Source organism: Molossus molossus, unplaced genomic scaffold (assembly GCF_014108415.1).
Source record: "Molossus molossus isolate mMolMol1 unplaced genomic scaffold, mMolMol1.p scaffold_m16_p_8, whole genome shotgun sequence".
NCBI classification, from domain to species: domain Eukaryota; kingdom Metazoa; phylum Chordata; class Mammalia; order Chiroptera; family Molossidae; genus Molossus; species Molossus molossus.
The window spans coordinates 37,426,937-37,454,753 of NW_023425402.1; the positions used below are offsets into that span (position 1 = coordinate 37,426,937).

Sequence of the window (27,817 nt, forward strand, 5' to 3'; positions counted from 1 at the left end):
AACCACAACCGATGTACCTGCCCTTGACTAGAATCAAACCCGCAACTCTTTAGTCCATGGGCCGACGCTCTAACCACTGAGCCAAACTAGCCAGGGCGTTCTGATTTTTTTTTTAATAAACTGAATTTTTAGACTAGATTTAGATTTACAGAAAGATGTACAGAGAATACCCGTTTACCCTACACCCAGTTCCCTCTATTATCAATATATATTAGTATGGTATGTTTGTTATAATTGTTAAAAACAAGAGAGACCCAAAATGGAGTCACTTATGTTATTAAACCTTAAGTATCAGTATAGACTCATGACTTACTAATCTTTTTAAAGAACCAGCTTTTGGGTTTTTTTTCTCCCTATTTTGTGTGTGTTTTATATTTCATTGGTTTCTGCTTTAACCATGTTATTTCTTGCTTTTGGTTTCCTTAAAATTATTCGGTTTCCTCTCATTTTTAGAGTTGAATGTTCGCCTCATTTGTTTTCATTCTTCCTGATAACTGCAGTACAAGTGGAGAGATCAGGAGTTTTCCCTCGCACCCTCTCCACCCCCGGGCGCCCTCTGCAGACGCTGTCAGGTGGCAGGCGTCTCATCTGCCCCCGAGATGTCGGACTCCGGGTCCGCTCTCACAGCTGCCCTTTCTCTCGGGGTATCGGCCCACCGCTCCTGACCTCCCTCTCCTCCTGAACTACCCGTGAAGGACTGTTGCTATTGCTCTGCACTATAAATACCCCTCACTTCAAATTTCCACAGGCTAGCCCTGGCCTCTCTGGCTCAGTGGTTAGAGCATCGGCCCGCGGACCAGAGAGTCCAGGGTTCGGTTCACACTAAGGCACATGCCTCGGTTGCAGTTTGTCCCCGGCCCCAGTTGGGGTCGTGTGGGTGGCAGCCACTCAATGAGTCTCTCTCACATGAATGTTTCTCTCTCTCTCTTCCTCCCTCCCTCCTTCCCACTCTATCTGAAGATAAATGCAAAAGTGTCCTCAGGTGGGGATAAAAATAATGATAATAATAATAATATAATAAATTTCCACAGGCTTGTTTTGCCATAGAAAGACAACTGGTTACTTTTTACTGTTCTTCTTTTCACGTCTTGGAAAAAATCCCACAATCTCTGAAAAAAACTAGACACTGACTCTGATGGGTGGCCTCCATGCCCTTTTACCTGCTTATTATGATGTTTTATTCTCTATTATTTTTAAGAGAATTATGGCATTTCCAAATTTGGTCAGTTCCTAGTTCCAAAAGCCGATCCCAAAGTTAGCCACCAGAGGGAGCACAATCTTTTTTTCCCCCCTCTAGATGGAGCATAATCTTATCTTAGTTCATTTCCAGTTACTTCCTTAGAGGTAAAAGGCTTTTTGCCTCAGAGTTTTTAGGCTGTTTCCAAAGCATTCCAGTTTATTTGTTAGTTTTCTATACATAACTATACTAGAAAGGTAAAAGGCAAAAGTAGAAATTCTTAAGCTTATACAAGTGATTAAGCAAAAACGGCTACTCAGGAAGGTAAGACTTCCAACCCATTTGAGTAGCCAGTGAGAATTCTGCACCTATTCCCAGCCTTATCCTGCAGCCAGACCACATGGAAATGTCTCAAGGAAAAAGATCCTGTTTTTTGCTTAGTTTTAAATAAATCTATTTAGCTCAACATCATTAATCATCAGAGAGATGCAAATTAAAACAATGAGGTATCACCTCACACCTGTCAGAACGGCTGCCGTCGACAAATCATCAAACAAGTGTTGGCGAGGGTGTGGAGAAAAGGGGACTCTAGTACACTGCTGGTGGGAATGCAGACTGGTGCAGCTACTATGGAAAATAATATGGTGTTACCTCAAAAAATTAAAAATTAAACTTCCATTTGACCCAGTGATCCCGCTTCTAGGAATATACCCTAAGAAGCCTGAAACACCAATCAGAAAGAATATATGTACCCCCATGTTCATAGCAGCACTATTTATAATAGCTAAGATCTGGAAACAGCCCAAGTGTCCATCAGTAGATGAATGAATAAAAAAGCAGTGGTACATATACACAATGTAGTATTATACAGCTGTAAGAAAGAAAGATCTCTTATCCTTTGAGACAACATGGAGGGACCTGGAAAGTATTATCATAAGTGAAACAAGCCAAGCAGAAAAAGACAAATACCACATGATCTCACTTACATATGGAATATAATGAACATAACAGTCTGAGGAATAGGGTAGACCCAGAAACATGGAAGTAGGGCACAGACTGACAACCCTCAGAAGAGGGGGTGATGGGAGTGGGAAGAGATAAACCACTGAACTTATATGCATGTATGCATAAGCAATGGACATGGACAACAAAGCCGGGGATAGGGTGGGGGGGATGGGGAGGAGGGTGTCAATGGGGTAAAAAAGGAGAAACATCTGTAACAAAAACAAAATTAACTAAATCGATTTAGTTGTTTGTTTTTAAGCAGTGAAGTGAAAATTCAGAACTCTGACAGAAATATATCAAAGAGGATGTCTTATATAGTTTACATAAGATAACATTGGTAATAATTAACTATTACCCACACTGATTTCTCACTCTCTGCTCTTGGGGGTTTCTGTCCTTGAACTATATCAAAATTCAAAACTATGAAGAAAAAGAGAGACTGTGATAAAGAGACCTTCTCCCCTCATTCACACCTGAAATAACAGAGTCACTCACAGATCACCTTATTAATTATTAATTAAAGCACTGAAAGCCATGCCTCTTCTATTCTTTAAAGAAATATTACAACGCTGAACATTCAGAACTTCGGGACAAAGAGCAATGTGTATGTATTTTTAAGACCCGACGATGCTTTCACCTTCCCTTCCTCCTCCTGTTTGCTAAAACTTGTCTAATCTCTCAAGCATGGTCCTTGCTTTTCTAGGCTCTATTAGTAACACTTTATTGTATCAAGCCTGTCTTTTGTCCCAGATGATGGAAGAAACTTCAAACAGTGTGATGAGCTGTGAAATGGGTCAAGCCAATCATCCTTCTAGAATCAACCTAGGCTGAAGCAAGAGCGTGAGGGAGAAAGCCCTTGGCTGTCAGCAGTACGGGCCTGGCCCCCAGGAGGAGAACCGCGTCGCTGAGGGCATGCGCTCTCCTCCAGGTCTCCAATTCCAGGGCCTGATCCAGGTGAAGGAATGAGGTGGGAAATGCTCACCACAACTCAGGATAACTACGAAGTGTCCTCCTTGTTCCAGAGAGGCCAGGGGCAGGGGGATTGGGACAGGGGAATTGGGGGGAGGGGAGGGTTGTTAATACCATCACCTGGCCTACATTTAGCTCCCTTTTGCCCTCTGCCCAGTCCTGCTTCCTTCTCCCCGCCACAAATGCTGGTCGAAAGAGCACTCCCTAATGAGCAGCTTTCCACACTACTGCCATCTCAAAATCTGCTTCCTGGGAAACATGACCTGCAATCGTTACCTCAGGAGTGGTTCTAAAAAATGGGCAATAGCTCTGGCCGGTTTGACTCAGCGGTTAGAGCGTCGGCCTGTGGTCCAGAGACCCGGGTTCGGTTCCCGCTAAGGGCATGTACCTCGGTTGCAGTTTGTCCCCGGTCCTGTTTGGGTCATGTGGGTGGCAACTACTTGATGTGTCCCTTTCATGTCGATGTTTCTCTCTCTCTCCCTCCCACTCTATCTGAACAAAAAATGGAAAAATGTCCTCAGGTGAGGATGAAAACAAAAAACGGGCAATAATATGGGGTTTGGGAGCTGGATCACTACTGCCTGGCGAGCAGTGAGGACCAACTATCACTGTTGGTTGGTGGAACACAGATAGCCTCTGGCACAAGTCATGATTAAATTGTTAACCTTTCATCACTAGTCAATTTGGAGTGCACAATATTAAACCAATCTGATAGAAAATAGAATTAGGTGGCTACTGCTAAGCTTGACTGATGCTCTAACCTACAACAGTAATTCTCAAATTTAAAATGCATCCAAATCACTTAGAGGGCATTTTGAAACAGACTGATGCACCCAGTCTCCAGAGGTTCTGATTCAGTGGTGGGTTCTGAAACTTTGCCTTTCTAAGAAGTTCCCAGGTAAAGCTGATGCTGCTAATTAGGAACCACTGCTTTAGAAAATGCAATGAAAAATTGAGTGTAATTAACTTATATAAGTGAAAGTTAAATGTAAAAGACGGAGGCCTCATTGGGATCTAAGAGGTTCTCATCTTCTGCAGCAGGAAAGCAGAAAAATCTGAGGCTCTGGCCTTAATCAAAAGAGTAACGCCCTGGCCAGTTTAGCTCAGCGGTTAGAGCACCGGCCAAGGACCAAAGAGTCAAGGGTTTGATTCCAGTCAAGGGCACAAAGTACCTCAGTTTCAGTTCATCCCCAGCCCTGGTCATGGTCATGCACGAGGCAACTAGTCAGTCTCTCTCACATCGATGTTCCTCTCTCCCCCTCTCTCTCCCTCCCTCCCTCCAACTCTATCTGATAATAAATGTAAAAATATCCTCAGGTGAGGATTTAAAAAAAAGAGTAGCCATCCCCAGCCGATGTGGTTCAGTTGGTCGGGCATTGTCTCATGTACCAAAAGGTGGCCAGTTTGATTCCCATTCAGAACACATGCCCAGGTTGCAGGCTTGAACCCCAGTAGGGGGCGTGTAAGAGGCAGCCAATTGATGTTTTGCTCTCACATTGATGTTCCTCCCTCTCTAAAAATCAGTTTTAAAATCTTTGAAAAAAAAAAAAGAGGAGCCAAGTTCCAAAAGTTACACTTCCAATGAAGGGAGGACTGGTATGAAGGTTGGAAAAGAATGAGACCTTGCTATACAGGTTGGGACATTTGAGTTGAGGCCCCTGAAAATCTTTGAATTCTCAGATTCCTCTGAATTCTTTGAGCCTGCATAACTGACTTACCTGAAGACAGCCACCTTGCCCAAGATCACATTCCCTTCCAGGACCAACCCACATCCAGTAACTGACTGATGTAAAGAAATAAAGACTTGGCTCTCTTACCCCAACTCAGGACAGCTGGGGCCTTGCATCATCATAATTCAACTTCCCCCTTTTCCCAAATCTGACTTTCTTTCTCTCCCTCCACAGATGTTGGTCCCTACTAAGCATCCTGCTTAGGGACATGGATATTCATCACAGAACCTCCTTCCCAATGTGCACAAGGAACCCAATGTGCAATGCATGATGAGGCTGCTCAAGGTTCCCTGACACCCTCATCAACAGCCACTCACAGCTTCAGATCTGCCAGAGATAACTAGCTATCACAATAACTAGTGTGACACAATTCCAGTAAAAAAAAAAAAAAAAAAAAAGCCAAAACTTGACATTGTCTGCCATGCTTTTCACTCCTTACTTCATGGTAGGATGCTACAGAGCCAAAGTTTTGGGAACAGCCACCCTCCTTGTGTTCTAATTCCTTCCAGAAGAGTATGTGTTAGAGACCAAAACTTGGTGGGGGGCAGTTAAATGTACATAAAAACATTGATGGGGAACATATTACAGCTGCTGATCTTGAGCCATTTTTTGTAATAGAATGAGGTATCATTAATCTTAAGACTTCACCTAGTTGACAATAGATTTAGTATAAGGAGGATAAGAAAAATGCAGACTGATGACTTCTGTTTCAAGGAGGATAAGGAAAGGATAGTGGCAGAGCACGAAAGAGAAGAGGTGAGAAATAGTTCTGAAGAGAGTAGAGTGTACCAGAAAAACCCAGGTAGCTGGGAGCGCCATTGGAGATAGATAATCATGCAATACCAATAAAAAACACAGTAGGGTCTGGCCGGTGTGGCTCAGTAGATTGAGCATCGTCCCATGGACTGAGAGGTCCAGGTTTGATTCCCGATCAGGGCACGTGCCAGGGTTGCAGGCTTGCTCCCCAGTGGGTGTGCAGGAGGCAGCCGATCAATGTTTCTCTCTCACATCGATGTTATTATCTCTCTCCACCTTCCTCTCTCTAAAAAAATAAATAAATAAGAAAATAAAGCCTGGCTGGTGTAGTTCAGTAGTTGAGCATCGACCTATGCACCTGGAGATCACCAGTTCAATTCCCAGTCAGGGCACATGCCCAGGTTGTGTGCCAAATCCCCAGTGGGGTGCATGCAGAAGGTGGCCAATCAATGTTCTCTTATCGATGTTTCTATTTCTCTCTCCCTCTCCCTTCCTCTCTCTCTAAAAATCGATAAAAAAAAATTAAGAAAAACAATAAAAACCTATTTTTGAAAAAACAGTAGGTCCTGTTATGGAAAATGATAAGCTAATTCTAAAAGTATTACAAATACATAAGTATTAGAAATACAAAGGGCCAAGAATAGCAAAGACAGTCCTGTAGAAGAAAAGTAGAAGGTACAACTCATTCTATTAGACATCAAGACTTCTCTTAAAGCTGCAGTAATTAAGACAATGCAATTTTGGTGTGAGAATAGACAACTAGACCAAAGAAACAAAGCAGAGAACTCTAAAATATACTCATGTACATATGGAGACTTTAAAGAAGGGTGGTTATAGTTATAAAAAGGTCAACACAAAGGATCCTTATGTTATTGGAACAGTTCAGTATCTTGCCTTTGGTGGTGGATACACAATCCTACATAGGTGAGAAAGTTATATAGATCTTAATTCATACACATACCCACACACATACAAATAAAACTGGGGAATAAGGTCTGTATCAATATCCAAATCCAGGTTGTGACATTTTGGTATAGTTTTTCAAAATATTACAATTATGGGAAATTGGAAAAATGTACAAAGAATCTTTGTGTATTATTTCTTACAACTGCATGTGAATCTATAATTATCTCAATTAAATTTCCAATTAAATAAATTCTAGATAAATTCTAGATTAAATGCAGAAAAGCAAAATAATAACGTTTCTAGAAGACAAATGGGGCCTTATGACCTCAAAGAGGAAGAACTTATTAAACAGGACACAAAAAGCACCAATTACAAAGAGAAAAAAATTATAAATTGAAGGGCATTAAAATTTTTAAAAATATCTTCAAATGATACAATTAAGAAAATGAAAAGTTGAACCACAGAGCAGAGCAGATCGATATTTATAACACATAAGATGAACAAAGGGTTCATATCCAGAATACATAAAGAGCTCCAACAAATCAATAAGAAAAACACAGACAACCCAATCAAAATATAGGGAAGGGACAAATGAGCTCTTTACAAAAGAATAAAACCATTAAAAAGTTCTCAATTTTACTTGGGAAAATACAAAACAAAATCACTGTGAGACAGTATTACCCACAAGAATAATAAAATTTAAAACTGAAAAGACCAAGTTTTAACAAAGATGATGTTGAACAATATGAACTCTCCTTTTTGTGTTAGGAAAAGTATAAATGACAAATTTAGAAATTACTTTTGCATCACCTTTAAGACTGAAAAAATATATATGCGATATCTCGGCAATTCTCCTAGGTAAGTTCACCTGATCTAAACTTCTAACTATGTATATATCTACCCCCAAGATATATGCATGTGCGTGTACACTGGGAGATTGCTATGAACTGAATTTTTCTTCCCCCAAATTTGTATGTTGAAGCCCTACACCCAATGTAATGAAATACGGCCTAATTAAGGTTAAATTAGGTCATAAGGGGAGAGCTCTAACCTGATAGGACTGGTGTCCTTATAAGAAAAGGAAGAGACTCACAGGCGCCCACCCTCACATGCATTCTCTCCTTCTCTCAGCACACACAGAGGAAAGGCCATGTAGGACACAGTGAGAAGGTGGCCATCGGCAAGCCATCTGCATTTATTTCTATACATACTGATATAGAATAATCTCCAAGATAAAATTGGGTTTAAAATATACATATCACCCTGACCGGTTTGGCTCAGCGGTTAGAGCGCAGCCTGTGGTCCAGAGAGACCAGGTTCGGTTCCCGCTAAGGGCATGTATCTCAGTTGCAGTTTGTCCCCGGCCCTGGTTGGGTCGTGCGGGTGGTGGCCAGTTGATGTGTCCCTTTCACGTCGATGTTTCTCTCTCTCTCTCCCTCCCACTCTATCTGAACAAAAAAAAAAAAAAAAAAACGGAAAAAAAAATGTCCTCGGGTGAGGATAAAAAAATAAAATAAAATAAAATAAAATAGACATATCAATGAAACATATTCCCACATATTAAAATAAATATATATGAGCATATATTAAATATGAAACCAATCCTAATGACACCTTGGATCTTGAACCATCTAGCTTCCAGAACTATAAAAAAAAAATTTGTTGTTTAAGCCACCCAGTCTGTGGTATTTTGTTATGGCAGCCCTAGCTGACAAATATAGAAACACATATAAGAATTCTTATTGTAGCATTCATTATAATAGCCAAACTGGAAACAACACAAAAGTCTATCAATATTAGAATGGATAAATAAATTGTGGTATATTTCTACAATGAAATACCATACAATAAGAAAAATGAATGAAACAGCTACAAGTAACAACAAAATGGATAAATCTCACAAAAGGACAAATCTCTTGCTGAATATATAAAGTTAGACATGAAGTCATACAATATGTATTCTTTTACTCTAACATTCATAAATGTAATTTGATGTAAGTATAATGATGCAAAATGTAAGTATAATGTTTAGAAATAAATGCTTAGGCTGGCCAGTGATATAGCTCAGTGGTTGAGCGTTGACCCATGCACTCAGAGGTCGCCAGCTCACTTCTGGGTCAGGGCACATGTATGGGTTGTGGGCCAAATCCCTAGTGAGGGGCCTGCAGAGCAGCCAATCAACATTCTCTCTCATCAATGTTTCTGTCTCTCTCTCCTTCTCCCTTCCTCTCTCTCTTAAAATCAATAACAAAAAAAAAATTTTTTTTAAAGGAAATGAATACTTAGATGATAAAATTACAAAGAAAAACAAGGAAGTAATTACCATAAAAGAATTTTTATTAAGGAAGGGAGTAACTGAAGACTGCAAAAAGGACTTCTAGGGTGCTTGTTGACAATAGTCTATTTATTTCATCTAGATGATTATCACATGGTTGGTCAGATTGTGATAATTCATTGACCTACACGTATGTGTTTTGTGTACTTTCCTACTTATGTACTATATTCCACAATTCAAAAATTTTAAATATTTCTGGGAATGAAAAAGTATCCAAAAAAAACACTTTGCTAGGAATTCATGCTACAAATATCCTCTGACATATGTTGCTTATTATATCAAAATTGCCTACTAAAAGTTGCCTAAGCCCTGGTCAGGTGGCTCAGTTGATTGGAGTGTCTTTCCACACACCAAAAGGTTGCAGGTTCAGTTCCCAATCAGGGCATATGCCTAGGTTGCAGGTTCAACCCACAGATGAGATATGTATGGGAAGCCACCAGTTGATGTTTTTCTCTCTCAAATCATTTTTTAAAAAAGAATATGTCTTCAGGTAAAGATTAAAAAAAAAAAAAAGTTACCTAAAAGCCTGTCAACTTAGACCAGTAAAATAAGTCATCTTATTTTAATGTCATCATACAACATCTATACACTAAAATACTAGTTAGCATTTTTAAATAATTTATTTCTATACATACTGATATGGAATAATCTCCAAGATAAAATTGGGTTTAAAATATACATATCAATGAAATAGATTACCACATATTAAAATAAATATATATGAGCATATATAAAATATGCATATAAAACACAATATTTCCTGGAATATTTTAGCATCTTGTGGTCTTGTGGTGTCAATAAGAAAGTTCTCAGGAAAAAAAGTCTAGATACATATAGAAAGGACACACCATAAAAGTAAACCTGGAAGAACTCTCAACTTGAAAGAAATGGCCAAAGCTGAAACAACTTGAGCAACAAAAATAATAACAGTATTGAGCTCTACCCAAAATATTTTTTAATCCACAGTCCCTATTCATATAAATAACTGAACATAAATAAATAACCGATATGAATAACTAAAAATTTGGAGAGAAACAAAGCAACAACTCTTCCATTTAGAAAGATTCCAATTAATAAATGTAGAAGGAATGCAAGAAATAGAAATTTGTCATTAGAACACCACAGTAACCACTGCCTCAAACAAGATTTATCAACAGATGCTAAAATTTGACAAGTGAAGGTTTAAGCACAAACGAGATATTTACATAGTCTCAGAGTATCTCCCCCAAAATATTTAGAGATGGAAAAATAGTAAGTTTACTGTGGAAAATCCAGAAGAGTGATTTCTTTGCCAAGGGATCAAGGTGAACATCACTAGTAGAATTAGGTGGCTACTGCTACATAACATCATACATCTTGTAGCATGCTGTAATGAGAAGGGCACACTTCCCATTACTGCATAATGTCAGTCTAAGCACTAAGAAAAATCAGACAAATCTACACTGAGGGACACACTACAAAATGACCAATATTCGCCCTGGCCAGTTTGGCTCAGCAGTTGAGCATCAGCCTGCAGGCCAGAGAGTCCCAGGACTGGTTCCTGCTAGGGGCACATACCACAAAAAAAGAAAAAAAGAAAAGAAGAACAAAACGACCAATATGCTTCCAAAATGTCAAGGTCATGAATGACAAGGAAAGATTGGGGAACTGTCAAAAATGGGAAAAAACAAAGGGGACATGACAACTAAATATGATGTGGAATTATAAATTGGATCCTCAAACAGAAGAAACTACATTAGTGGAAAAACTGTTACAATCCAAATGATTTTTCTGTTTTCAAAAAATGTTCTGTTATGCAATATGTTTACCTAAGTGGAAGTTGGGTGAAGCACCTATTGGAACTCTCTATACTATTTTTGCAATTCTTTTGTAAGTCTAAAGTGAGCCCAAAATAAAAAATAAAGGGATAGAACAATGTATGAAATATCTTCCTGCACGTGAAAAAACATCTATATATGTACATATAAAATGTGCCTAAACAGACACAGAACCTCAGAGTAGACTGGATGAGTGAGGGGCAGGAATGAGAGGAACACATACCTTTCTCCACATACCCTTTGTATTTTCTGAATTGTCTACTGTGTACATGCATTATATAATTATGGAACTAACGTTTTAAGAAAAATCTATGCGAGGTTGAAAAATAATGGGTGGGTTGAGAGACTTTACTATAAAAAGACCTTCATCCTAATGATTGGCTCGGGTTTCACAGAAGTAGACTGTGAACAAGGTCCAATTTCCTTTCAGGATCCACCAGCCAACAAACAATATGTCTAATCTCGGATAGTTTTATTTTCCTTTTGGGGTCTTAAAAAGTACTGAAACCCAAATAATGTATAAATATATTTCCTGGTAATATTATTGCATCTCTAGAAATACATATAACAAATTGTGTCCCACTCAGTTATTAAAATAAATGTAGAGCCCTGGCCGGTTTGGCTCAGGGTTGGAGCATCGGCCTGCGGACCAGAGAGTCCCGGGTTCGGTTCCAGCTAAGGGCATGTACCTTGGTTGCAAATTGTCCCCGGCCCCGACTGGGGTCATATGGGTGGCAACCAGTCGATGTGTCTCTCTCACATCGATGTCTCTCTCTCTCTCTCTCTCTCTTCCTCTCTCTCTCCCTCCTGCTCTATCTGGAGATAAATGCAAAAATGTCATTGGGTGAGAATTTAGCAACAACAACAAAAAAAAATGTAGAGATAATGAAGAAACTAATTTAAAGTCATGATATTAGCATTTCTCTAACTGGTTTTAATGAAACTATTATAATCTATTTTGTATTCACTATAATAATTAGGGAGAAAGATTGGCACACCCTATAGAACGGCGAGGGGGTGGATGTCTCATGCAGTAGCACCAGCACCTCTGTAGACTGCATCCTCAGTTTGAACTTCTTGCCTAAGAACTGGAAATACTAACTAGTTTGAAAATGGAAAACCAGCAACCAGTGGATTCTCCTCAAAAAACCAAACAGTTTATCATTTCAGAGGAGTTAATTGCAGAAGGAAAATGGGTCAAGTTTGAAAAAACAACTTACATGGATCTTACTGGTAAAACAAGAACTTGGGAAACTGTGAAATGTGCAACCAGGAAAGGACAGTCGGCTGACGGTGTGACGATTATCCCAGTGCTGCAAAGAACTCTTCATTATGAAGGTATCGTTCTGGTGAACCAGTTCCGTCCACCCATGGGAAGCTACTGCTGGAATTCCCTGCAGGTCGCATAGATGACAATGAAAGCCCAGAAGCAGCTGCTCTGCGAGAGCTGGCAGAAGAAACTGGCTATAAAAGTGATATTGCTGAATGCTCTCCAGTTATATGTATGGATCCAGGTTTGTCAGACTGTACCACACACATCGTGACAGTAACTATTAATGGAGATGAGGCTGAAAATGTAAGACCTAAGGCGAAGCCAGGAGATGGAGAATTTGTGGAAGTAATTTCCTTGCCAAAGAATGACCTGATGAACAGACCTGTAGCACTGGTAGCTGAAGAACATCTGACAGTGGATGTGAGGGTCTATTCCTATGCACTGGCGCTGAAACATGCAAACACAAAGCCATTGGAAGTGCCTTTTCTGAAATTTTAAGGCCAGAGGAGAGCAGCAATGTTTTTGTAAATGAGTCCACAAGACCTCTTCACTAAGACTTTGTATTCAGCTAAGTTTAATGGAAATTTGAAATTACCTTTTTTCATAAAACAACAAAGAATGGAAATAAATAAATAAATAAATAAATAAATAAATAAATAAATAAATAAGAAAGATTGCATAAGAGATGAGATTTCAATCCCAACTCTGCCACTCACTAGCTGTGTGACCATAGGCAACTTGCTTACTTTCTCTGTGTCTGAGTTTCAAGGGAATAATCAGAGGATCTACCTCATAAGGTTGTTTGAAGTATTAAGATCACACATGTAAAACAGAACAGGACCTGGCGTTTAAGGTCTCAAATGTTAATAAATATATTTTGAAACTGTTCTAGCTACTTTTAAAGTGTTTAGCATTTAAGAGGGCCTCTATATATTAGATCTGCAACTGTTTAAGTTCTTCAACTCCCTGCCAGGTTGGCTCAGCAGTTAGAGCATAGGCCTGTGGACCATGGACCACAGACCAGAGTCGCCAGTTTGATTTCCGTCAAGGGTATATACCTTGGTTTTGGTTCCATCCTCTACCCTGGTCGGAGTCATGCAGGAGGCAACCAATCCATGTGTCTCTCTCCCATTGATGTTTCTCTCTCTTTCTCTCTCCTTCTCTACCTCCTTTCCTATCTGAAAATCAATGGAAACATATCCTCAGATGAGGATTAAAAAAAAAAAGTTCTTCAACTCCCTCCAAATTGGCTTCTAAGAATTTCATAGCTACAACTGAACTGTTCCTGCAAAAGTGAGCAGAGAACTTTTTCGCAACGGGTTTGCCACCAGAACACAGGTGTTGTGAAAACCGCCACTAAATCAAACCCAAAATGGGAAAAGACAAGACTCAAATCAACATCGTCGTCATTGGACACGTAGGTTCCAGCAAGTCTACCACTACTGGCCATCTGACCTACAAGTGTGGTGGGATCTGCAAAAGAACCATTGAAAAATTTGAGGAGGTGGCTGCTGAGATGGGGAAGGGCTCCTTCAAGTATGCCTGGGTCTTGGATAAACTGAAAGCTGAACGTGAGCGAGGTATCACCATTGATATCTCCCTGTGGAAATTCGAGACCAGCAAGTATTATGTGACCATCATTGATGCCCCAGGACACAGAGACTTCATCAAAATATGATTACAGGCACATCTCAGGTTTGTAAAATTAATAATTCTTTTGAAAGTTACTCTTTGGGTTTGTCTTCTACATTGGGTCATCCTTTTGAAGAGTTTCCACTTAATAGGATATGGTTTTGTTTTCTTTTAAAGGCTGATGTGCTGTCCTGATAGTTGCTGCTGGTGTTGGTGAATTTGAAGCAGGCATCTCCAAGAATGGGCAGACCCGTGAGCATGCCCTTCTGGCTTACACACTGGGTGTTAAACAGCTGATTGTTGGTGTTAACAAAATGGATCCCACTGAGCCGCCCTCAAGCCAGAAGAGATACGAGGAAATTTTTAAAGAAGTCAGAGCCTGTATTAAGAAAATTGGCTACAACCCTGACACAGTAACACTTGTGCCAATTTCTGGTTGGAATGGTGACAATATGCTGGAGCCAAGTGCTAATGTGCCTTGGTTCAAGGGATGGAAAGTCACCCATAACGATGCCGATGCCAGTGGAACCACACTGCTTGAAGCTCTGGATTGCATCCTACCACCAGCTCGTCCAACTGACAAGCACTTGCGTCTGCCCCTCCAGAATGTCTACAAAATTGGTGGCATTGGTAGTGTCCCTGTGGGCAGAGTGGAGACTGGTGTTCTCAAACCCAGCATGCTGGTCACCTTTGCCCCAGTCAATGTAACAACTGAAGTCAAGTCTGTTGAAATGCACCATGAAGCTCTGAGTGAAGCTCTTCCTGGGGACAACGTGGGCTTCAATGTCAAGAACGTGTCTGTCAGAGATGTTCATTGTGGCAGTGTGGCTAATACAGTAAAAATGACCCACCAATGGCCCTGGCCAGTTTTGCTTAGTGGTTAGAGCATCAGCCTGTAGACCAGAGAGTCCCGGGTTCGGTTACCACTAAGGGCACGTACCTTGGTTGCAGTTTGTCCCCAGCCCCGATTGGGGTTGTGTGGGTGGCAACCAGTCGATGTGTCTCTCTCACCTCGATGTTTCTCTCTCTCTCTCTCTTCCCCCCTCTTTTTCCCCACTCTATCTGAAGATAAATGCAAAAAATTCCTCAGGTGAGGATTAAAAACAAAAAGAAATGACCCACCAATGGAAGCAGCTGTCTTCACAGCTCAGGTGATTATCCTGAACCATCAGGCCCAATCAGTGCTGGCTATGCACCTGTGCTGGACTGTCACACCGCTCATATTGCTTGTAAATTTGTTGAGTTGAAGGAGAAGATTGACCATTGTTCTGGAAAAAAAGCTGAAAACTGGCCCTAAATTTTTGAAATCTGGTGATGCTGCCATTGTCAATATGGTTTCTGGTAAGCCCATGTGTGTAGACAGCTTCTCTGACTATCCCCTTCTGGGCCACTTTGCTGTTTAGACATGAGACAGGCAGTTGCTGTGGGTGTCATCAAAGCAGTGGACAAGAAGGCAAATGGAGCTGGGAAAGTCACCAAGTCTACCCAGAAAGCTCAGAAGGCTAAATGAATATTATCCCCAATACCTGCCACCCCAGTCTTAATCAGTGGTGGAAGAACGGTCTCAGAACTGTTTGTCTCAATTGGCCATTTAAGTTTAATAGTAAAAGACTGGTTAATGATTACAATGCACTGTAAAACCTTCAGAAGGAAAGGAGAATGTTTTTGTGGACCATTTGATTTGTATTTGTGTGTGTGTGTGTGTGTGTGTCAGTTTTTAAGTTATTGGTTTTTAAAATCAGTACTTTTTAATGAAACTTGACCAAAAATCTGTCACAGAATTTTGAGACCCATTAAAACTAAGTTTAATGAGAAATCTTTGTGTTTTTGTTTTGTTTTGTTTTGTTTTGTTTTTTATCCTCACCCGAGGATATTTTTCCATTTTTTGTTCAGATAGAGTGGGAGGGAGAGAGAGGAAGAGAGAGAGAGAGAAACATCGACGTGAAGGGACACATCGAGTGGCTGCCACCCGCACGACCAACCAGGGCCGGGGACAAACTGCAACCGAAGTACGTGCCCTTAGCGGGAACCGAACCCGGGTCTCTCCGGACCGCAGGCCGATGCTCTAACCGCTGAGCCAAACTGGCCAGGGCTGTGTTCTTTTGATCAACACTGTAACTTTCTGTTATACTACTTAGGTAACTAAGACTTCAGCATTGCCCATAACATATTTCTGGTGTTATAGCTGCTGATACTTCAGAATTGGATGATTCTATTAACTTTTTTTTTTCCTGGGTGGGAACTTTGGGTTTTTTGCCCCCCCCCCCCTTTGTCTTAAGGGGAGGAATCTGTTTACATAGTTAAAACTATAGGATGGGGGGGGTCTATAAGTGTAACACTAAATAGATAGCATAGATGAGCAAAGAGAAACTTTATGTGTAAGCTAGTTTATAAAGGCCAAATCATGTTATATTAAAGTCCACATGTTACAAAATTTTGTAGTTGCATCAAATATTGAGTAAATTTGTTGGTATGCCAAATTCCAGTTTTCCAGTTTTACTGGGATGTGAATTGATGTTTACAAATACTGAGGTGTAGTTTAAAGGACATAAAGTGAGGCTTAAATACTACTGAGCACTGTCTTGCTACAGTTAATTGTATCTAAATTTCAGGAAAAATAAATGATGCTGGAAGTTTAAAAAAACAGAAGTGAGCAGAGAGCCCTATGTATGTACACAAACCAAGGGGCAATCCTTTGCCCTCGTCTGACTGGACTGCTGGGCAGCCTTCCCCACAACTTTCTCTTTGAAATTCTCCCCTCTTACTGGTAGGAACTCAGGCAAACATTGAGAGCTTGAGTCTAAAGTCACAGCAGGTTGGCTTCATTCAGGCCCCCAAAACTGTGAAGAGCTGAAACTACTTTATAAAAATACTTTTTCTTTTCCTCATTATAACCTGGAAGGAAAACTGACTCACACAAAACCAATAAAAATCATTTATTATAAAACGTTGAAACTTCCCTTAAAAGAGTTAGAACCAGTGCCCCCATCCCCTTCCTCAACCCCATTTTCATGGCACAAACAAAACTAGATGGAGTCCTCCTGACCTCCCGGCCATCATTCCTTCCGCAAGCAATGCCATCCTGTCGTCCGCTCAGCCACAAGCACACGGTCCGAATAAGGAATTCAGGGCAAGTCCCAGCCTTAAACTGAGCGCCCCCAGGCCCGCGCAGAATTTTGCAGCCGTCTGGCTCCGGCTCTGGCTAAAAAGAAAGCAGCTGGTTGGGTACAAGCCTTCTGGGGAATACCGGAGGGCGGTGGTTTTATAATGCTGGCAAGCATCAGAATCACCTGGACGTTCTTAAAACCCAGGTTACAGTACCCCGCCCCAGAGCTTCTGATTCTGTGGATCTGAGATGGGCTCCAGAGTTTGCATTTTTAACAAATTCCTAGGTTATGCTGAGTCTGCCGGTCGGGGGACTATATTTTGAATTCCGGAGTCCTAGTACATGTAAGTGACAGAGCCGGCACACAGAAAGGTTTGGCGGAAGACAGACCCCTAAAGAGGTGCCCTGAAGACTCCCGGGGACTTCTAACCCTGGAGTGCACAGATATCCTAAACTTTCCATATTGGGGTCTAGCCACAGACTCCTGCACCGCATCTGGCTCTTTGCACTCAGGAGCCAGGACCCGCACCTAGGGATAGACTCCGTGGTCGGACGCAGAGCTGCCCCAGGCCCTCAGACTGCAAAACTAGAGTGAGCCAGGAAAGTGCGGGGACTGAAAAGCACCTTTCCGGACCCCTGGGCAAATGAAGCGTCCCTACCGGGGCCCCCGAAGTCACTCACCTCGATTTCGCTGGATCCGAAGCTGGCAAGCCATGGTCATAATCAGGGCCATGGTAATGTACTGGCAAAACGGATCTCCAACGATGAAGATCAGGACTCCGCATCCTGGGACCACACTCACCGCGAGGGAAACCCGGAACCACCGCAAGTAATCCATCAGCATTTCGCCGCTCTGACCTGGGAAGGAAAGGGGGCGTTAAACCACTGAGCTGGCGGGGAGAAAGGGACCCTATGTGATGGGAGAAGCGAGGTTCAAGTCACGAAGGAAAGGGGCAGAGTCCACCCAGACTGCACCAATATATAGTTTAGGATTCCAGAAACTTTCGAGGGTCACTGGATTAAGGACCCCCACCCCGCGAGAGAACTAAGTAGGTAGGCCCGGGACAAGATGCGACTGGCAGGACCTCCAAGGGCAGGAGCTCCGGGGTCACTCACCAAACAACCTCGGTAACATCCACAACTCGATGTAAACGATCTCTGGGTTGGGGTAGTCTTCTAATAACGAACTCAGCATTTGGATGCCACGAAGCCTTCTGCGCTGGCGGGAAACAGAGAGCGACATCCTGCCCAGAGCCGCGGGGATGTGGGGTGCGGCGCGATCCCCTTTTGGCGCCTCCCGGCCCGCCCCTTCCGCGGCCACTCCTAGTGCCCGCACCTGCTCCTCCAGTCCCGCCCGCGGCTCTCGGATGCTCCATCTCTGCCATCCTCTGAACGCACATTTCCTGCTCCGGGATGCGCTCAGTCACGGCCGCTGCCACTCGGTTGCCCCTTCTGCTGTCTAAAGGCCCCGCAACACATCCCAGGCCATCGAGGCTCCAAGTTTGTGAGATTCCCTGGAGGAAGGACCGGCTCCCTGGATGCCAAGCGGGGGGGGGGGGGGGGGGCTGCATTCCACCATCCCCCAAAGCTTCCACGTCTCCTAGAAGGCCCTTCGCTCGGGGTCCACATTTTCCCGCAGCCGCGGAAACTACACCTGCCCTCCGGAGGGTAACCTGCGACCGTGCGCGGAGCCTGCGGTGGGACTCAGAGCAGTGTTGACCGAGTGCCCTCAGCGGGCTGTTGGCTTAGATGGTGACCTCCTGCAAGAAAACTGAGGCTCCCAAGATGTGAAACAACTTGTTTGGAGAGGGAAACTTGCACGTCTCCGAGGTTCTGTGGCTCCAAGATTCTCCTGCCCCGGCATCTATTTTACGGACTCGAACTACCGCGCTGAGTGGCGTGAACAGAGAGCAGATACCAGGACGAGGCCGGTCCTCTGGACCCTGAGAGGCAGATGGGGTTCCGCCGTGGGTGCCGCTTTGCCTGCCCCGCACCTCCAGACGTCCCAACGTTCCGGTGCCCAGCAAGGAGCGCCCTCCTTCGCTTCTGTGACCCCAGACATCGGGTAACCCCCGGGGATCGCTAGAACCTTCAGACCGGGAAGACTCACAGCTGGATGGAGTCGGTGCGCAGCCGAGAGAGAGCTCCAATCCCATGCGTTTCAGGTTGCACCAGACACATCAGCTTCGCTGATTTTGGATGAACTTTTTCATCTGCTTTTATTTATTTATTTTTTTTTTTAATCCTCACCCGAGGACATTTTTTCCATTTTTTGTTCAGATAGAGTAGGAGGGAGAGGGAGAGGGAGAGGGAGAGGGAGAGAGAGGGAGAGAAACATCGACGTGAAAGGGACACATCGAGTGGCTGCCACCCGCACAACCCAACCAGGGCTGGGGACAAACTGCAACCGAAGTACCCGCCCTAGTGGGAACGGAAGTGGGGTCTCTCTGGACCGCGGCCGATGCCCCAACCACTGAGCCAAACCAGCCAGGGCTTTCATCTGCTTTTAAACCACAGATAAATTATGAAACGCTTGTATGCAATATTTGAGCTGTGGTGGTGCACTTGATAGAATTCACACGTAAGTGACGCCATTTCGGTGAGTGGGGTTAAGTGTCTGTAATAATTTCCCAGGCCTTGTCTTTTCACACCTGTTCTTCTACTCTCCTTAACAGAGATTATTTATTTTACCTATTACATGCAAACAAAGATAAATATTGTTGGGTTTACCCATCTGCCTTGCCAGGCAAAAGACCTTATTTAGACAAAATACCTCTCTTTCAATCACTAGTAAACTTTTTAAATCCTTTCTTTGAGCATTCACCTTACCTTGTCTCTTAATCTGCTTCCCTGCAGTATTTTTCAGAACTATCTATGACCATTAGCATTGTGGCTCAAGAGCCTGAGCTACAGTTAGTGGTGAACACCTAGCCCCTGACTTGCAACTCTGGATTTGGATAGCTCCAGAGACCTGTGCAGAAGAGGTCTCCTGGAGGTGCCCACACAGCCTTCACAGCTCACCAGAGCTGGAGGAGCAGGGAAGTGGGAACAAATTGGGGAGATAGTATACTGTGTCCCCCAAAATGTATATACACTTTAACAGCTGATAACTAACTTAATTTTTACTCCTTTTCAGGTTTGACTGATTTAAAATAATGGATGAAGCCAGACTGAGCTTTGAACAAAGAAAATTTATCCTCTAGTGCTACTAGACTCTTTTTTATGAGGATACATAAAGGATAAAGTTTACGGTACAAAACTGGCAACAGTTGACAAGTTGAGGGTCCACAACTACCAAACAAAATGATTCTTGATGTTCATGATTCCAGTGCTTCGAGTTGTCAGCAGTGCTTGGACTGGTCCTCAGTTTGAAAACAGGCATTGACCAAAAAAATTATTCATGTCTGTCGATTCTTTTAAATTTTGAAAATGTACTATAGCTTAATAAATAATGACTCTATAATCATTCAGAGTATGTATACATTTTTGGGAGGACACTATATATATATATATGGGATAGTACTAGACCAATCTTAAAGTTCTGATTTGTTATTTATGGGTTGTGTGATCTTAGGCAATTTACTTCTATGAGCTTGGCTTTTCGAAACTAAAAAGGAAATAAAGCAAGACCTTGAATAACTTGTTTCAATCAACTTGGATTTTGTTTGTTTGTTTGTTTTTGTTTTTAGTATGTTTTTATTGATTTTTTAGAGAGGGGAGGGGAGAGAGAGAGATAGAAACATCAATGTGAAAAAAATATGGATGGGCTGCCTCCTGCAGGCCCCCAACTGGGGATCGAGCCTGCAACTCTGGCATGTGCCTTGACCAGGAATCCAACCAGGACCACTCAGTCCATGGGACAATGCTCAATCCACTGAGCCACACCAACCTGGCTCAATCAACTTGGTTTTATTATAGTGTTGGTGTGGAGAAAAAAAATCAATTCCCAGTCAGGGCCAATGTCTGTGTGGGGTTTGTACATTTTCCCTATGTCTTTATGGGTTTCCTCAAGGTACTCCAGTTTCTTCCTACATCCCAAAGATATGCAATGTCAGGTGAATTGATGAGTCTAAATTGTTCCAGAGTGAGTGTGAGCGCGTTAGTGCACTCTTCAATGAATGGGGTCCTGCCCAGGATTAGGTCCTGCCTTTCATCTTGAGCTGCCAGGATGGTGTCCCACCACCTAAAACCCGGGAATAAATGGGTTGGAAAACCATTATCTTAATCTTTCTTAAATGTATGTATCAATTACATTTATTTCAAAGCTTAATATTAGAAATGTTGGGCTTTTTTCTCCTTTTTCATTTTTATTTATTGATTTTAGAGAGAGAGGAAGAGAGATATATAGAGAGAAACATTGCTTTGTTGTTCCACTCATTCATGACTTCATTGTTGCTTCCTGTATGTGCCCTGACCAGGATCAAACCCAAACTCTGGCATATGAGGAGGACACTCTAACCCACTGAGCCACCTGGTCAGGGTCTTTATTTAGAAGTTTGGTAATGTTTTTGTGACCAGAAATATGCTGTAGGAACTTAACTCTTTTTTAAAAAATTATTTTATTAGCCTATAGCAAAATTGGTTTCTTTATTAACATTATGCTTAAAGTTTAGTTTCTAAGAACTTATTGAGGACATTAGGTTAGTTAGGACTTACTATAATCATCTTTTCCTTGCAACAAGTAGAGGGAAAAAAGCTCAAATATTTAAGGGCTACCAGGCATAAACTATTGCTGGTATTATTTTTACATGAGTGTTTTGTGGGAAAATGCCCCCCCCCCACCCAATCAATTCCCCCATAGGTGAATGAGGAAGGATAGAAGTATTGGCTCCTCTTAATGTACCTGCCTTCATGCCTTGCATTACAATGGCTGCTTTTAGGATAAAGCATTCTTGAACCAAAGGCACGGAACAGTATTTTAAAAGTCTAGTTCTTCTCCTGCCATTGCTACTTGACATTACATGGATTAAGGGTTTAGGACCCAAGGTCAAGATTCAGCACAGTCACAGAATTTTATAGACTCATAATGTTTTCAGTTATTTCAGGGTCAGACATTGACCCCTAAATAAGGTAGGGCATACTAACTATAGCAAGAGATTTACCCTAAGATCCTCCAAGTTGTACAAGTCTGTCAAGTTTGCATATATAGCCCCCAACAAATTCTCTAAGGCAGCACTATCCAATAGACCTTTTTGCAATAATGAAAATATATATTTATGTTTTCCAATATGGTAGCCACTAGCTACATGTGACTATTGAGCTCTTGCAATATGATTAGTGATATAAAAAATTGAATTTTTAATTTTATTTCAATTGCCACATATGGCTAGAAACTATTGTATTAGACAGTGCAACTCTAAAAAATTCATTATCCACCCCTCTAAGAAATTCATTACTTACCTCTTCCCCCCCAAATTAATAAACATAGATTTAGAATTTAACAAATATTGTTGAAATAAATAATGGCTCAGTTGGATGGAGCATCATCCTATACACTGAAAGGTTGCAGGTTTGATTCCTGGTCAGGGCTCATACCCAGGTTGCAGGTTCAGTCCCCAGTTGGAATACATACAGGAAGCAACTGATTGACATCCTAATGTTTCTCTCTCTCGGGAATTGAACCGGCAACCTCTTGGTGCATGGACTGATGCTCAACCACTGAGCCACGCAGGTCAGGCTAGTAAGCAGACTTTTTTTTTTTTTTTTGGTACATGCCCATAGCGTGAACTGCCCACCCCCCTAAAATCAGTGAAAACATATCCTTGGGTGAGGATAAAAATAATAACAAGAAGAGAAGCTGCTCTGGCCAGTATGGCTCAGTTTGGTTGGGCATCATCCTATGAAATGAAAGGTTTCTGGTTGGATTCTGCGTCAAGACACATGCCCATGTTCAGGGCTCCATCTCTGGTAAGGGGCATGCAGGAAGCAGCTGTTTGATATTCCACTCTAATGTCAATGTTTCTCTCTCTCTCTCCCTATACCTTCCTCTTTCTCTAAAAACCAATAAAAAGATCTTTAAAGAAAAAAAAGTAAAACTAAGATGATGGGAGATGGTACTGGGAGATAAAAGTAAGGGTTGGGGATGTATTTGTCAGCTTTTGATTTTGTTATGCATATTACAAAGAACCACAAACTCTCAGTGGCTCACAACCACAAAGTTTTCTTTCCCTTTTATATTACTTATTTGTAAGTTGTCTTCACTCTGGGACCCAACTAAAGGGGCAGCCTCCATCTAGAATATGCCAGTCTTATGGCAGATGAGAAGGCTCTTGAAACATCTTCACATTTCATTGGCCAAACGATGTTAGGCTTCATCATGTGACATGAATGAAATGGGAAGAGTAGAGGAAGAAAACAAAAAACAAAAAAACAACCCACATGTCCATTATAGAAAATTAGTTAATAGGATTATACAGTGTTCAGAAGGCAATTAAATTTGCGGTACATCCATACAATGGAAATTACTCAGCAATGAAAAGAAATGAGCTATCAAACCACAAAAAAGCCATGGGGGAAACTGAAATGTATATTTGCTAAGTGAAAATAAGCCTGTTAAAAAAGTCTGCATGCCCTGGCCAGTTTGGCTCAGCAGTTGGAGCGTTGGCCTGTGGAGTCCCGGTTTGGTTCCCGCTAGGGGCACATAGCAAAAAAAAAATCTGCCTACTAGCCCGACCTGTGTGGCTCTATGATTGAGTGTCAATCCATGCACCAAGAGGTTGCCAGTTCAATTCCCAGTCAAGGCACATGCCTAGGTTGTGGATCAATCCCCAGTGGGGACATGCAGGAAGCAGCCAATCAATGTTCTTGCTCATCAATGTTTCTATCTCTCTCTCCCTCTCCCTTCCTCTCTCTCTAAATATCAATAAAGAAAAAAAAATTTGGCCCTGGCCAGTTTGGCTCAGCGGTTGGAGCGTCGGCCTGCGGTCCGGAGAGACCCGGGTTCGGTTCCCGCTAAGGGCACGTACCTCGGTTGCAGTTTGTCCCCAGCCCTGGTTGGTCGTGAGGGTGGCAGCCACTCGATGTGTCCCTTTCACATCGATGTTTCTCTCTGTCTTCCTCTCTCTCCCTCCCGCTCTATCTGAAAAAAAAAAATGGAAAAATGTCCTCGGGTGAGGATAAAAAAAAAAAAATTTAAAAAGTCTGCCTACTATATGATTCCAAATATATGACAGTGGTAGTTGCCCTGACCAGTTTGGCTCAGCAGTTAGAGTGTTGGTCCTCAGACCAAAGTGTCTCAATTTTGATTCCCAGTCAAGGGCATGTACCTGGGTTGCAGGTTCAATCCCCAACCCCAGCTGGGGGCAACCAATCAATGTGTCTCTCTCCCCCTTTCCCTTCCTCTCTCTCTAAAACTAATAAAAACATATTTGAAAAGAAAAAGAAACTATTTAGGAGGTTGGAGATGCAGGAGTAGAGTGGGGGGGGGGGGTGCTGACCTAAGTAACTTTGGAAATGAATGGCATCTGTAAAACTAAAAGCAAAAGAAACTGCACATAAGTACTGTACTGTAGTTGATCAAATTGGTTCCCACGGAGGTATGAATTAGCTATTCTGAAACTGCTATACATATCCACCAGAATGGACAATTAAGTAAATGAATGGTGGATGGTGAAAGCCAGGTTTCTCACTGTTGGAGTAGGAATTTACAGGCAATGATCTATGATCTATACCACATAGAATTATCTATGGAGCAATGGATTACAGTTGGAGACATCAGTAGGAAGTCATGTTTAATTTAATAGATACTAATGGTTAATATAGAAATATTTATAGATGAATATACTGGTTAATAAACACATATATTTCTTTGCTCTGTCAGTTGAAATGGCCTAAAAGAAACTCCAATAGAAATAAGCACATCTAGCATCCATTTTGGTTTCTAATACCATTCTCCATTAAAAGGGCTCCTTGGAAAATGGCCAATTCTAGAACTATGAGCCTGAAGCATCTTGTAATAGTAGAAAGTAAGCCCTGGCCGGTTTGGCTCAGCGGTTAGAGCGTCGGCCTGCGGTCCTGAGAGACCCGGGTTCGGTTCCCGCTAAGAGCACGTACCTTGGTTGCAGTTTGTCCCCAGCCCTGGTTGGTCGTGAGGGTGGCAGCCACTCGATGTGTCCCTTTCATGTCGATGTTTCTCTCTGTCTTCCTCTCTCTCCCTCCCACTCTATCTGAACAAAAAAATGGAAAAATGTCCTCGGGTGAGGATAAAAAAAAAAATAGTAGAAAGTAAGAAAGTGCTCAAAAATTTTTTTGATAGGGGTATGTCAAAGGAACGCAGATGCCAAGTGGAAGAGTTCCCAATGAAAACAAAGCCAAAGCTGTAATGATTTGTTGAAGATTTTTGTTTGTTTTGTTTTGTTTTGTTTTTTGTTTTATTTTTGGTACATGCCCCTAGCAGGAACCGAACCCAGGACTCTCTGGTCTGCAGGCCAATGAATCAACCGCTGAGCCAAACCGGCCAGGGCAAAAGTTGTAATAATTTGAACAAAAGAAATAAAATATTAAATTATAACCCAAAGTATATAATAAATATCCATGATTGTATAAATTAATAAATGCAGAAGAAATAAATGTCATATACAGAAGAATTTCAAATAAATTATGTAGATATCCCACCCTAACCATAACTGCCCACTCCATACATGTAGGCTATGCCTAGTCACTTCCTTCCAAAGAGTACAGCCTGGAAAGGGGGAGAGGGGCAGGCATGGAATAATAAGTGTACAGTGTAGATTACTGACCAACACTACTTTAGCCAAGTGATCAAAATCAACCTCAACAGCCATTATGTTGATAGTATATACCATTGACATGATATGATGAAAATGGCGCTTAACCTCTGATGTTTCTCCCAAAGACCCATAATCATGAGAGAAACGTCACCCAAACTCCAGTAGAGGGGCAGCCTATAATACATCTGGCCAGTATTTCTCAAAACAGTCATCAAAATCAATAAATTTTAGTTGATTCTCCAATCTCAAAATGTCTTTTTATTTTTTAAAACTTACCTTTACTATTGAATATATTACAGATGTCCCTCCTTTTCCCCCTATTGGCCCCCTCCTTGCCACTCCTGACCCTCTCCTGCTTTCCCACATTATTGTCTGTGTTGATCGGTTATGCATATATGCATATAAGCTCTTTGGTTTATCTCTTCCTGCCTCCCATCTCTCTTTGAGGTCTGTCAGTCTAAAAACCAATTTGTACCTCTTAATCCCTTCCCCTTTTTTTACCCATTCCCCCAACTCCCTTCCCATCTAGCAACCAACAAAAAGTTCTCTGTATCTATGAGACTGTTTCTGTTCTGCTTGTTCATTTTGTTTGTAGATTCAATTGTTGATAGATATGTACTTATTGCCATTTTATTGTTCATATTTTTTATCTTCTTTTTCTTCAAGAAGACCCTTCAACATTTTATATAATACTGGCTTGGTGGTGATTAATTCCTTTAGCTTTTTCGTGTCTGGGAAACTCTTTTTTTTTTTTTTTTATCGTCACCCGAGGATATTTTTCCATTTTTTGTACAGGGAGAGAGAGAGGAAGGGAGAGAGAGAGAGAAACATCGACGTGAAGGAACACATCGAGTGGCTGCCACCCGCACGACCAACCAGGGCCGGGGACAAAGTGCAACCGAAGTACATGCCCTTAGCGGGAACCGAACCCGGGTCTCTCCGGACCGCAGGCCGACGCTCCAACCGCTGAGCCAAACCGGCCAGGGCTGGGAAACTCTTTATACGTCCATTGATTCTACATGATAGCTTTTCAGGATAGAGTAATCTTGGTTGTAGGTTCTTGCTTTTCAGCACTTTGAATATCTCTTGCCACTCCTTTCTAACCTGCAAAGTTTCTTTTGAGAAATCAGTTGACAGTCCTATGGGAGCTCCGTTGTAGGTAACTAACTGCTTTTCTCTTGCTGCTTTTAAGATTCTTTCTTTGTCTTTAACCTTTTGCATTTTGATAATGATGTGTCTTGGTGTGGGCCTCTTGGGGTTAATCTTACTTGAAACTCTCTGTGCTTCCTGGTCTTGTATCTCTGTTTCATTCACCAAGTTAGGAAAATTTTCTATCATTATTGTTTCAAATAGGTTTTCAATTTCTTGTTCTCTGTCTTCTCTTTCTGGCACACCTATGATGCAAATGTTTGTACATTTGAAGTTGTCCCAGAGGCTCCTTACACTATCCTAATTTTTTTATGGATTCTTTTTTCTTTTTGCTGTTCTGATTGGGTGTTTTTTGTTTCCTTATATTCCAAATCGATGGTTTGCTTCTTGGCTTTACCTACCCTACTATTGATTCCCTATAAATTATTATTTATTTATGTTAGTGCCTCCTTCATTTTTGACTGTGTGTCCTTCATTTTCATGCTCTTGAGGCTCTTGCTAGGGTCACTGAGCATCCTTATTACCGGTGTTTTGAATCTGCATCTGTTAGCTGGCCTATCTCCATTTTGTTTAGTTCTTTTCCTGGAGTTTTGTTCTGCTCTTTCATTTGGGACATCTTTATTTGTCTCCTCATTTTGGATGCCTCCCTGTGTTTGTTTCTATGTGTTAGGTAGAGTTGCTATGTCTCCTAGGCTTCCTAGGGTGTTCCATTGTAGTAGATGTCCTGTAGGGTCTAGTGTCACAGCCTCCCTGGTCACCCAGCTGGGCCCTCAAGGAGCACCCCTCTTGTGGACTGTATGCCCTTCTGTTGTAACTGAATCTTGATTGCTGATGGAACGTCAATGGGAGAGATTTACTCAGGCTGATCAGCTGCAAGGACTGACTGTGCCCACTGACCACTGACCTCTGATTACCTTGGAGGACCAGCTGTGGAGGGGCCCACAACATAGAGCAAGACTTACTTCAGCAGGTCTCTGGTATCCACTGAATCCACTCCTTGAGTGTGTCACTTGTGGAGGTAGTTGGGTGGTGGTACTTTGACTTGGTCTGAAGCTGTCCACTGGGTGTGCTGGCTCTGGGGCAAGGTTAGCCACTGACTGTGTTCTACCTGGTGCCACCAAGCATAAGCTACAAAGCGATCTATCATTAGCTGCTTCTTCTCCTGGGCTTGGAGGTGCCCAGGCAAAGCCAAGTTGAGAACCAAGGCTGGCTGCTCCTAGTGCTTGCCTGGGG

At 42.0% G+C, this 27,817-nt stretch overlaps 2 pseudogenes; both read left to right on the forward strand.

Annotated features, from left to right (window-relative positions):
- Positions 1-11,756: 11,756 nt before the first annotated feature.
- Positions 11,757-12,478, forward strand: LOC118621820 (annotated as a pseudogene).
- An 862-nt stretch (positions 12,479-13,340) lies between these two features.
- On the forward strand, positions 13,341-15,254 carry LOC118621037 (annotated as a pseudogene).
- The last annotated feature ends 12,563 nt before the right edge of the window (positions 15,255-27,817 follow it).